This window comes from Pyxicephalus adspersus, chromosome 10 (assembly GCF_032062135.1).
Source record: "Pyxicephalus adspersus chromosome 10, UCB_Pads_2.0, whole genome shotgun sequence".
Taxonomy (NCBI): Eukaryota; Metazoa; Chordata; class Amphibia; order Anura; family Pyxicephalidae; genus Pyxicephalus; species Pyxicephalus adspersus.
In genome coordinates this window covers 33,497,894-33,511,548 of record NC_092867.1, presented here as the reverse complement: position 1 = coordinate 33,511,548, position 13,655 = coordinate 33,497,894, and the positions used below count along the sequence as shown (strand labels likewise).

Genomic DNA, 13,655 nt, shown 5'->3' with positions numbered 1-13,655 from the left:
GAATGGCTGGTCCTGTGTAAAGTCTTTAAAGTAGAGCTCAGAGAGGGGGTTGAGAAGCAGCACAAGAAGCCAGTCAGTCAAGATGAGATAGAGAGAGAGATGAGCTCCTCTGTGTGCTGCTCCCCCATGAGCTTTGTTAAACGTTGAACATAAAGCATCACCAAAGAAAGATCAGGTTCCTTCCTTTGCTAGGTCAGATCAGGTCTGTGCTGGGGAGCAGTGCTATGTAAATCTCAGGATAGAATAGACAGCAATGCAAATCCTTTGGCATGTAAAAGCTTTCACGTATGTATTTCATCTGTCTATTTACTGGTTGCCCAGAGTTCAGTTAAATTAAGCAGGCCTATTTATAGGAATGGCCAATGCACATAAACACATTAATCACGTCTTTGTCCGTTTTAGCACATCTGGACCATGAAAACATTTCTGTTCCTTTAGTGCTTATTCCTCACTTTACTCCAAAAACAAACACCATGTGGATTTAAAGTAAGTGAACATATACACATGTACAAATGATATAGCAGGGTTTTTCCCCTTTGTGTATTCTTATCTATATACTATCTTCCAATATGAAATTTGTATTATGTTATTCGGTATATTTGTACTTTGTTTTTTATCAGTTTATACTATTATACACCCTTTTTATTTTCTCCTAATAAAAATATTAAAATAAAAATGAATGCAGTAAGGCAGAAATGATCCTTGTTGTATTAGATTTTATACTTTAGTATTTCTTTAAACTGTCAATACAGAATATGCATTCTACAAACTGCTGTGGTAATGGTATGAATCACCATAAACAGCATAAAAAGCAGATATTTCCTATACTAAATGCAGAAACACAAACTGTGCTTCAACAAACTCATACATATGCTTGGCTAGGAATGTTTGGTTGGTAAACCCTGCAAGCCATTTGCTGCTTTACTGTTCAAATATTCTATTATTATACTTGTACATTCTGTACTTCCTCTATTTTATGACCCTATAGAAACTTCTGTGTACATTACTGATGATATGTAAACACATACTGACTGTACGCTGTTCTGTGTGAGGACCAGATATGTACTTTAGGAGCACTGCGGTTATAAACCATTTAGCTGCCTATCCCCTGTAAAGGGTTTTAATCATTTGGTAATATTAGACTAAAGCTTGTTGTTGTTAGCTGCTCTGTATTATAAATGTATTTATAGCATGAAAACAACTAAATTAGGGCTGTTGTGCCTTGGAAACATATTACATCCAATATAAAATAATGTTAGGTTAGTGGTAAAAATTCCAGCTACAATATTAGTAGAGGATGCTAACAAAAAAAAAGCAAAAACATGAAAACAAAATGAGCTTAGATATTAGTCATAGATTGCTGCATCCCAAACTGTAAAAATGCTAAAGAAAAGGGGTTTAGTATCTTGATGTTGAAACAGATAAAGGCACATGAAAATTCAGTATCTAAATTGCTTCCTTGCTGTGTTTTTTACTTTTCTTTATTACGTTTTTTTTTTCAAATGCAATGAACTTTCTAAACTTTATAACCAATTAAGTCAGTTTCCTAGCCCAGCCCCTTTCCACTTTGCATATTCTGGCTTTTTTCTCTCCTTGATGTGTTTCTTTTGTAGCTGCAGTATGAAGAGGGGGGTCATCCAGGTGCCATAAAGGATCATTTTGTGACAGCTCTGACTCTGCCGGAGCTGCTGACATCACATCCTGGCTGCAGTGCCCAGCAGTAGTTACATTGGGCTTTTAAATGTCTACACAAGTGAGACTTTTATGAGTAATGAATATGTAAAAAATACATTAAATGCGCATAAAACCACGTACAACTGAACATTTTTTGCACACTTATTTAAAAGTATTTGCTGTATCCCATTATGTTATCACTGCTCCACAATCTGGTTGAAAGCATTCTCATAATAGCAACAAAAGGTCCTGATGTTGGGATTATATTTCCCAAAGATAAGTTTGATTAACTTACTCTGCAGATTTACTGAAGCTGCGCTCGCTGTACATTGTTGGCCTGCATATCCCAGTTACATTTTATGAACAGGGCCATCCCTTTTTTATACTGCAGCCTGTCTGCTTCATGTACAATTGTAATCCTTGGTGTGGAGTGTTCACATTGCAATGGCTACATTGGGGCCCCAAGGATAACTCCAGGCTAGTGTAGCCATTGTTGAACCAGTACAATTAATGAATGAATCAGATCAGTGTTTATTGTGCTAGAGAGAAGCAAGTATATTTAATGTAAAAGAGCCTATCTACATCACAATCAGTGTAGCTACATGATTGTTGTTTTTTAGGACTTGTGTTTACTAACACTTTAAATGTGCATTGTACAAGCTTTCAGAACATTTGCATATGTGTGTGCCAAGCATGGACCCCTACAGGACAGTATGTATACCCCCCCCCCCCCCCCCTTTAGATTGTAAGCTCCTCAGGGCAGAGCCCTCTCCTCCTGTGTCACTGTCTGTATCTGTCTGTCATTTTCAACTCCTATTTATTGTACAGCGCTGCGTAATATGTTGGCACTATATAAATACTGTTTTTATTATCATTAATTTTATTATTATTATTCCTAATAATATTATTAATATTGTTATAATAGCATAATACATGGTGCTGAATAAGCTTGCAAATACTTTTTTATGAGCATTATCATCAATAATTAATTTTATTTTTATATATCAAGTATGATGCATAATGTAGTAAACGAAACACTGGTGTCCCAAGAAATAGTTGTAATCCCCTAACAATTATCTGTTTCAATACAAATCCAAAACAAGCGATATATAACACCATAGGAATTAGAGCTGTCATTCCCCCCAGCTTTTTGCCTTCTCTTCAGTCAGCAGCCAGTGCAGGCGCTCCTGCTGTGATATATAACTTTTATTGGTATGATATGTAAGTTACAGGGCAGTCACTTCGATTCCTCTCCCCAGCAGTTTTATTACTTCGTCCTTCAGTTTCTTGCTTAATAACTGAACACTGGCAGCTCAAGTAAACATGAAAGAGCCTGAAGGGAATGCTGTTTCTGAAATCATTCTGAGAAAGCCATGGCATGGGACTGTAACATGGGATCTGGCTGGCAGCCTGGCATCCTGAAGTTTCCTAGTATTCTCTGTGTACATGGTACAAGTGTGACACATACTGAAAAATAGGCTAATGTGTTCTCCATACAGTTCTTGTATTTACTTTCTCTTAACCATAGATGTGATTATTAGTATATGTATGTAGTAAAACGTATATTATTAATAATTTTAATTGTAAAACACCAGGTAGACAATTTTGATAGGTGGGCTTGTTTAATAGTAATAAAGATAGGTGCAAACATAATGAGCAGGGGCAACTCCAGAGAAGTCTTCAAGCTGTACATTGGAAGAGGTTATGAGTGAGGATCTTTTAGCAGATAATTGGAGGAGATGGTGGTTACTGGTTTATCAATGTATCAAGTTAATAATGTAAGTTGGACAGGAATAGCAAAGCAATTTTAATACACAGCATGGGGCTTTGAATATGATTCCAAGATAGAAGCCAGTGTAAAGACTGGCATAGAGGAGCCACAAATGGGGAGGAGTGGGAAGGATTGATTTGTCTACCTGTAGCATTTAAGATAGATTGCAAATACAAGAGTCTAGTAAGTGGAATACTGGATTAGAGAGGATGTTGCAGTAGATGAGCTGAGAGATAATAAAAATATGTTCATCATGTCCATTCTTTGAGAAGCTATTTAGATGAACTTTAGAATGAGCTTTAATAGCAAAAGTAAATAGTTGGAAAATTCCCTATTAGCTGGTTGTTGTTAGGGATGACCTTCAAGTTCCTACAACTTGGGTCTGTGGTGAACATGCAAACTAACTAAAACTTTTACAAGTGTTGAAAATGGTTGCTCGTTGTAACTCCTGGCTCGCAGTTTAAAGGTGCGTACACACTTCCAATTTTTATCGTTCCAATCGAACGACGAACGATTGATTGGGCAAAAAATCGTTCGTAAAAAAGTAACCAACGACGCCGACGAACGAGGAAAGTCGCTGGAAACGAACGACCGGACTGGCGGATCGGATTGGACGACGATCGTTGAACATCGTTCGTGTGTACGGTCGTTCGTTGATCGTCCATGGTCAGAGCATGCGTGATGAACGAACGTCCGTTCACTTTCCTGTCGTGCACATAGTTCCTCTATCGCTTAAACGATCGTATCTATTGTGTGTACAATATCTATGAACGATCGTGTCGTTACCTCTATGTGCAGGATCGGTGCTATACGATCGTTCGTGTATATCGTGCAGGAACGTTCGTCGTTCGTTTTCCGACGATAATAATTGGAAGTGTGTACGTAGCTTAACTTGCCAAGCACTTTGTGAATGGTGGTTGTAAGGAGGAGTACCATTCCTAATAACCAGCAGCCAGTGTGAACACTGCCTGCCATGTACCAAGTAATCGTTTTTGATGTAAATACTAGGGAGCAACCCCAATGATGGTACTGCCCCTAACAACCATCATTCAAAAAGAGTTTGGCAAGGTACATATTGAGCTGGCAGGCAGTTACCAGTATTGCAACTCCATGCAAACTTTTACATTAGTTAGCAAAGTTGGCTGCAAAATTTGGCATAAATACAAGTTGTGGAGCTTACTTTATATCTTTAAATCTCCACTTTAATAGGCTGCATGAGTACCTTTGCTGATTAATTTGTGTATGAGGACAATAGCTTCAATACTTTACATATGCATGCAAACTAAATAAAAATCAAAATACAGTCAGACTTTTTGATCTGCATGCATGTCCTGGATCAGGGACTCAAAGTATCAAATCTGTTGAATTGGCATAATAAGCAAACAGATAGTATTTTCAGATTGTTGTGTTCTCTATAAACAGTAATAGATCATTATTATCCTAAATGAACGATACAAATTTTAGTTTTAGTGTTGTATTCAAATATACAGTATCAGCTGTGTAACCATTGCTTATTTTAACACAGCAATGCTAGTGGTATATCTAGTCTGAAATATTACAGAGCACTATGTCAGAGTAATCGTCCGCCACAAAAATTGCTTTTTGTAATGAATTTTAAATTATTGTTTACTTTTTTTGTGTGTCATTATTAGCATTAATGTCCTGGAGTGTGAGTAGGAAAGGAAATTTTGCCATAACATGTCCATCTTTTCTATTCCTTATAGAAGGATTGAGGCCCTGGAAAAGTGTTTTTGTTTTTCTGCAGCTTAGAACACTCTGTTCCTGTATGACACAGTTCAGTTCATGCGTCAGCATGTCAATCACCGCCTACCCCGCACTCCCACAAACCTGCCCTCTTCTTACACTTCACATACATTCTGCTGTAAACAGCAGCAAGACGGGGCATCAGCTGGGAAATGGGATCAATTGTGAACAAAGCTGTTTATAATCGATTCAGTACAAGTAGGCGGAATGGATAAAGTGCTTTTACATAAGTGATCATCGTTATTACAAAGTATTTTTTATTGTCCTGTGACACAGTTAGCCCTACATTAGCCTAGCCTCAGATATTAGATGACAGAATACATGTATATCACTTCTGCAGAAATTGTTTTCTTTTTCAGATTGCCAAATGGACCCTCTGCAGAATGAGCATGCATGTCTATGTGCACAGCATATAGTTACCATATAGTTACAGTCCCTTGGTTTTTGCATTTTAAAAAATAAAATCCAGCTATGCCTATATAGTCCCAGAATATATATTGACCATGATTTTCTAGTGTGCCCAAAAACAATATCAACACCTGTTTTTGCCTGAGTTACCAAGATCAGATGATCATTTATTATGAATAAAGCCCAGGCTTAACGCGGTATGTTCAGACTGGCAGTGAGGTTGTGGTGCAGTTACTACCACTTCCTCATGCCCCTGAACTGCTTCCTGCTGCTGCCCATATAGAATGAATGGGGGCAGCAGTGAGCGGTTTGGGACCATCTGCTGCCACCCATTATAAAATATGCAAACACTAGTTCTTTAATAACCAGCACAGCAGTGGGGGCAGCCAAGTGGCTAGCCAAGATGGGAGCTGCATGAGTATTATTGTATCTGCAGCAAGTCTGAACCTAGCTCTAAAATACATATATCTGCAAATGATCTGTATATCTGTCTAACCAGCCTTGGGATTTTAAAAGCTTCGATATGAGTAAAGTTAAGCCGCATACACACGTGCAATTATAGTCGTTGGAAAGGATCTTTCACGATCCTTTCTAATGACTAACAACTGCACGATGCATGAACGAGTGCTGTACATACAGCACCGTTCTACTCTATGCAAAGGTGGAGGGGGATAACGACGGAGCGGCACTCCACTGCGTGCTCTCCCCCTTCCCTTGCATTAGGATCGTCCATCGACCTACCAGGATGGTAGTTCCAACAATGGACAACAGGCGCTGTACACACGCCAGATTCTCGTCTGATATTGGCCCTGGGCCAATTATCGGGCAAGAACCATTGGACGCATGTACATAGCTTTAGGTAATGCTCATCATCTGTCAGTGGGTAACTTTATTTGAATAGAATTAGGTAATCTGAAGCACCCCAAAGCAAGTCTATTAAAGCTGCACACAGCTGCTAAAGTTTTGTACACAGAGGTGAATTTTCATCATCATCCAACAGCAATCAATTGCTGCTGTTTCATATGAGGAGCGAGATTCCCTCTATTTCCTATCTTTTCCCCCTTTACATACAGGGAACAGCACTCGTTCAATCACCCTGATGAAACAATCACAAATGATCATAATAATCCAATGTCTTTATATGGCCTAATCCCTAACATCTGGGGACTACCAATACTGACCTCTTTTTATTATTACTCCATGCCTAGCTATCCCAAGTTAATTAATTCTTCAAGCATGCAGATTAGAAAGTCAGAGTAGGAGTGAAGTCAGATCTTCTGTCCGCATGTTGATACTATTCACTGTACCTCTTGCATACAGAGATACATTCACTTTTTCTTGCATTTCCTATGGAAAGTGGAGCTCGCTTTACTTTGTGCACAAACATTGCCTGAAGTGAGGAACAGATGTTATTTGTGTAATATAAGATGACCTTCAGCGTGCATCAATATGCACAACCTTAGATTTCTTCAGAAACATAATTTCCTAGAAACAAAGTTTTGCGATTAGACACTGTTCAGTTTTAGGTGAAGCTTAATAATTGATATTTGAGGTGTAACCAAAAATGCCACAAGGACAGCCAATTGTTATCAGAGCTATCATAAGGCAAAGCTAATATTCTGCCATTCTTCCATTGTTATCAGGGCTGGGAATTCAGTTAGCAATCTATATTGTACATCTGGTAAAATGTTCCAGGCATTTATCTGCAAGCCTAATGTAAAAATGTCAATTCATCAGAACACAATAAAAATGTACTAGTGCAGTTGTAAACTGACCATACACTTATCAAATCCACTTTTACATCTACCAACAACATTATCATTGAAGGCTTTGCATGATATGATATAGGTTATAAAAGTGCCTATGTTTTCCTTATTTAACATACAGTTGTTTGGTAAATCTGAGAGACTGTACATAGACTGTATAATCAGATTGTATAGTATATTGCCTGTTTAAGGCTTCCTATAGACATAAGAGCGTTATTGCTTAATCAGGCTGATTAAAGTCAGAGCTGGAAATAATAAGCAGTTTGCAAGCACTTCAAGTGATGGTAAGGTGCACTCCTGATTGGTTTTGCTGTCTGATTTATTCAGGCCATATACATTGCAGTTTTTTTATCTCAATATCTTCTTAGTTTCAACTAAGCAAAACTTGATTTGTGCACCATTGATATCTCCTTTCTTTGTACAAAACAAAGGCTTCAAAAACAAAACCACCTAAAAATTATCTAAAGGTTTCCATAAACATACAGTGGTATTGTTAAAGAAAAACTTTTGTAAGGTTCCTAAAAATACCATTCATCTGGCTATTTGTGCTCAAAATGTGAAAGGTTAAATATATTTTTCCCCTATTCTTGACTCTGGCAGAAGATAATTTTCTATATTTCCATACCAATCACTCACAAGAAAAACCTTACAGCAATCAAAAACCTATTGGTTGTGGGTTACTATAGGCGAAGGCTCAGATCCCCCTCCTATTGTGTGTAGATTCCCCCAACTACTAGATTGTAAGCTCTTCGTGGCAGGGTCCTCTCCTCCTGTATCACGGTCTGTATATGTCTGTCATTTGCAACCCCTATTTACTGTACAGCGGTGCGTAATATGTTGGCCCTATATAAATCCTGTTTATTATTAATAATAATAATATTAATAAAAACCCCACGACATGTACATGTGACTTTTTCAGATCTGTTTTTTGTTAAAGGAGCGTAATGAAGGGTTAGCTGTAAAGCTGGTCAAAGACACTAGAGGGAGGTCAGATGTGCAGGAATGACTTGATGTCTATTAGGCATCTGAACCCTAAACACATTTCTAAACACAAATGGATGAGTTAGGTCTGTGATATAGCAAAACATTTCTGACTTATCACCATGAAACCAGCAGTAATCAGCAAAGGTTCCGACCTAATTAACATTGACAGGCACTTTACAGAAATTAGACTCTCATCTCATCTATCCAAAAACTGTCAGACTGGGAGACTATCAACCTGGCTGATCAACATTTCACCTATTACCGACCAGCTTTGAGCATTTTTAATGGTCAGGACAACCATAAACATCCCAATTTCCATTTATAATCAACAAATTTGTTGGGCTATACACTGGGCATTTCAGTGACAACTCCCTGGATTTCAAGTCAACTTACATCCACAATTCTTTTGTAGTTTTAGTGGCCAAGTAGGAAAAATGTGGAAACTTTTAGAAGCTACTACAATGTTTAATTGATTTCAGCTTCTTTTTTTCATATACTGATCAACATTTATAATAGATTACACAATAAAGTCAATAATAAAAAGTAATGTAATGAAAATCTTTAAAAAATTAGAACATTCTTCATGAATATTTGATTATACATTGATCTGGAATGCACGAATATGGAATACAGTGGAAAGTGTATTGGCTATGTTTGCCATTACTACCGTACTATTACCAAATAGAAACGTATCCTGTTGTATTCCTTAATAACTGACAGGGCCATATTATATATACTGCAAGAATTGTAAATGCAATTGTAAAAATGAATGGCCAAAACGTATCTCTGCTTGTACACTAGGTCAGATTGATATTTGATCAGATTTCCAATAAAATCTGATCGATTTATATTAGTAATCCAAATAAACATCCAATATAAAGAAATATCCATATGGATATTAAAGATTGTACATTTACCATAGAACATTGAGTTGAGCTTTGTATTAAGACACAACGATCAAAAGATATCGAAACTATGAGACAGTCCCATGTGGGCAGGGTCCTCTGCTCCTGTATCACTGTCTGTATTAGTCTGTCATTTGCAATCCCTATTTAATGTACAGCGCTGCGTAATATGTTGGCGCTATATAAATCCTGTTTATTAATAATAATAATAATGTGGTTGTATTGGGGGAAGACCTATTAGGGTTGTACCTACAAACACTGCTAGCCTCCAGCTATCTGGAGAAACATTAATCACATCAGAATACCTTATTCAGCTTCTCTTTCAATAGATTTCACTGACAAGCCAAATCTGGGAGCATTCTGCATGTGCAACTCCATAACCTTCACAAATGTTATCATCACCTGGTTTACTATTAATGACCCCATGAGAATCTATCACAAAATCTACTTTGCAGATAGTAAATATGTAAAATGATAAAAAAATAATGTTCAGAGTATGACTGGCCTTGCTCCGTGGAACAATAAATGCATACTGATAACAAAAAATACTGTTAAGATTTTACATAATAATATGGTGCAAAGAGTAAGGTAACAACAGCTGAAACAAGTTACATTGTTAGATGTTTAGATTTTAAAATAGGAATTGTCCAGGATTTTAGTTTGTTTTTTCTGTGTGGCAGATAAAACTGTAACTTTGCATGCACCTATACTTTGCTATAGTCTGTATATATTTTTTATTATATATATATATATATATATATTAGATTAAAATAAATTATTTTGGTGTATAGGACCTCTGTGCTATAATATCAATCTTTTCATGACTATCTTTTGTTTATGACCTCTTTGGAATGATTAACTAATTATAATAATAATTATTAAAACTATTCTACACACTATATAACATTTTATTTTGATATTGAATAAAACAAGGCAACCTACAAGAGTGATAATACTTTTCGTATAATAAACTTAATCAAAAATCTGTTTCTAATTTGATTGTTTTTCAAATACTAAAAAACATCAGACCTGGTTTGCTAATATGTTGCAGTTTTATCATTTTTTTTATTTCCTTTACTACCATTTTCATTTTAATATTGGAGAATCTAAAAGTAAAAATTGTTTCTAAGAATGAAATGTTCTCTGCAATCCATTGAGTTAAACCAAGCGCAGCTTTAATAATTACTCAACAATTCAAGTACTGACTCTCCAGGATTTTTATTAGTAAACCTCAGGATATGTAATCTAATTCTATCACGCCTGAGCTGGTTTGAGTCTCATAAACACAAACACATAGGAATAAACTGGGCAGCCTGACAGGCTCTTTTAGCAGGAGTTTGGTTAATCCCATGGACAATTGACCATTGAAGCCCCAGGGGCATATTGTATTTTGGCATAGAGTTCATTACTTTGCAGCCTGTCTAGCCTGAGATCCTGTTCCCTTCCCCCAAACACTGTACATCTGATTAACCCTACTGATATGAGGAGAACTGCACAAGTTCCACTTCTGAGCCCTGATTTGGCTGAACTGGAATAGATGGAAAGATATTCTATGCTATATGCTTTTTACCCGTTAAAATAAAAAAAAAATTCGCCACTTGTCCATCTTTTTAAATTTGTTAGGCTTCCGGAAAAAAATGTTAAATATTAGAAAATACATTCTAAACACCAAAACACATTAAACACCCAAGCTGCCTAATTCTAACTTGAACAACTGATCGGACAGTTGTTCAGATGTCGCAAAACAACTGCACACAATAATATGCCCTTAAAATTGAAAATTATCAGAATTCTGATCAATATTTACAAAAATGTCCAATCAGAAATAAAAAATAATGATGGTAATTTATGATACACAGGCTGCTGATTTCTATGCAGATTTTCTGAAATCAGGTCTGAAGCAAATATTGCCCCATGTGCACTTAACCACCAAGACCCCAGTATGTCCTTAAGCTGCGTACACACGGCAAATTTTTCTCGCCCGATAATCGGTATCGGCCAATTATCGGGCGAAAATCTGCCGTGTGTACAGTCGGTCGTCGTCCATCGTCCGACGACCGTCCTGGCGGATCCATGGACGATGGACGACGACCGATCCTAATGAAAGGGAAGGGGAGAGCGCGCAGCAGGGTGCCGCTCCGTCGCTCTCCCCCTCCCCTCTCCATAGAGCATGAACGGTGCTGTATGTACAGCACTGTTCATGCATCGTGCAGTCCCTTGTCGTTGGAAAGGATCGTGAAAGATCCTTTCCAACGACAAAAATTGCAAGTGTGTATGCAGCTTTACTCTTTTAAAGCATCCCTATCAATGTATAAATCTATGGCAATCAACAGAGATGGACATAGGGAGGTGAAAAGTGTACCAAGGGGGGTTCCCACATGGGCCCCAAGTCAGTTCTACACAAGGGACCACTATAGGCTATGTCCTCCACTGGCAATTCAATAGAACCAGTAATTTAAATGGCCCTTTCTGAACACAGATTGCAGTTTAGTTCAGTGATTTAGTTTTTATACACGTTAATTCATAGACATTCTATAAATATATGTGTGTGTCTGTCAGTTTATGTATGAGTTGTTTGTTTATGTGTGTGGTGTGGGAATTGTATTACATTTTAAAACATTTTTTAATATAAGGTAAAAAAAACAACTAATTATTACGCTAATAAATTAATTAAAAATAACTTTTTATTACATAGAAGATAGGATTCTGTGCAGTATTTTCATATATGTATTAGTATTTTTTATATATTTTATTTATACTGCAATTTACAAAACTATTCAAACTGCAAAAAAACTTTTACAACTTGCTGATAAGTATAAACATTGTTGCATTGCACAATTATCAGTATAGTAGATTTGTCCACAGTGTAAACCCCTTAAATGTACGAAACTCTTACCAGTATAGAAGTGCTACAGCAACACATTGTAGGCTTATTGTTGTCTGTCTAATCTTTTGTCGATTTGAGGGGCGGTAAGAACCAGATCCAGCAGGGAACAGCCAGTCCAACTATTCTCCCTGCCATGTAAACAACCTCGGCCTGTCAGTCACACCTTATTGTATTCAAAACACAATGGTTCATCTGTGCTTATACAGGCAACTATATTAACTTTTAGTTAGTTTTGTTTTACTTTTTATGCATGCATCCTGTTGCAACTTTTGCTGTCAATATATGTTTGCAATATATTAGTTGGATAGAGCAGAATTTATTGATTTTTCAGATTTTAAAAATGATGTGTGCAGCATATGTGGATGTACTTATGTTTGCTACATTTGTATTTTTAGAGAATAATATTGACATTTTAGTAAATATATATATATATATATATATAAAACAAAATATAAATAGTTACATTGTTTTATGCAATTTTTCTAACTCAGTTCTAACTTCAGTTCAATGAAATCACACAGTTCTAGGAACAATGCAGTCTTACATTATTTACTCAATTAATGTACTTTTATATGAGGAGATCTAACTTGCAACATTTCAGAAAATCTTAAACATGTCTATCTATAGTAAGCAATATTTTCAATATATTGGACAATTGATAAAATGTTGAAATAATTTAAATAACTACATTCATGATAATATTTTTAGATCAAAATTTAGGCAAATGTCATTGGAAGAATAAATTGAGCGAGCATGTTTTTATCAACTAGTGAGCTGTAAAAAATAAAAATACTTTGAGTGTTACAATTGATTTTATCAGCCGTAATTCAGAACAATTAACCAACAAGTGGATATTATAGCAAGTACTTTTATTAAAATTTGATTAAAAGGAATAGAATAAATTGTTCATAATATCAATTAAAGATAACACTGATAGAAAATAGTGTCTGCCTGTCCCACTAATTATATTAGTCACAGATGTGATTATACAATTATTGCAACTATTGTCAATTATATGTTAGTTGCGTCTTTTGTTTGCAACAAAGTTCTGAAGATTTGGCTTAGACAAAGACTGATATGTGTATTTGCCAAAACTTGCAATTCAGCCAGCCATTCAGCCTGAGGCACCTCAAGTATCCCAGACGTAGACAATTTAGCACTAACATCCTGCATGTTAGTATGAAAGACATACAACTTTCAACTGTGTTATATTATATATGACATGTACTACAAACATCAATGACCCTATCCTATATGTTATTCACATACATTAAAAGTAGGGCTATTTTTTTTTTCTTGTGGTGGAGATTTTTTAAATTAACAAAATCACTGTTTAATGTCTCTCTACTTTTCTATTTCCCGAAAATTGTTTTTTTTTCTCTTTTATTAAAAAAAAATAAATGTGAAAGCAGTTACTGTGTTGTTGCAGGCTGCACCACAGTGCAGCAATCTTGCTTTATATTTGACAGATTTGCTTTCAATGAGCCACTTCTGTG

General features: G+C 36.2%; 1 long non-coding RNA gene across 1 annotated transcript in view; it reads right to left on the bottom strand.

Annotated features, from left to right (window-relative positions):
• The window catches only part of LOC140339612 (uncharacterized), a 19,636-nt gene extending 7,147 nt beyond the window's left edge, over positions 1–12,489 (bottom strand). Inside the window, exon 1 of the long non-coding RNA XR_011922492.1 lies at positions 12,169–12,489. This is a non-coding gene — a long non-coding RNA (uncharacterized lncRNA). The remainder of the gene's footprint in view (positions 1–12,168) is intronic.
• Between the last annotated feature and the right edge of the window lie 1,166 nt (positions 12,490–13,655).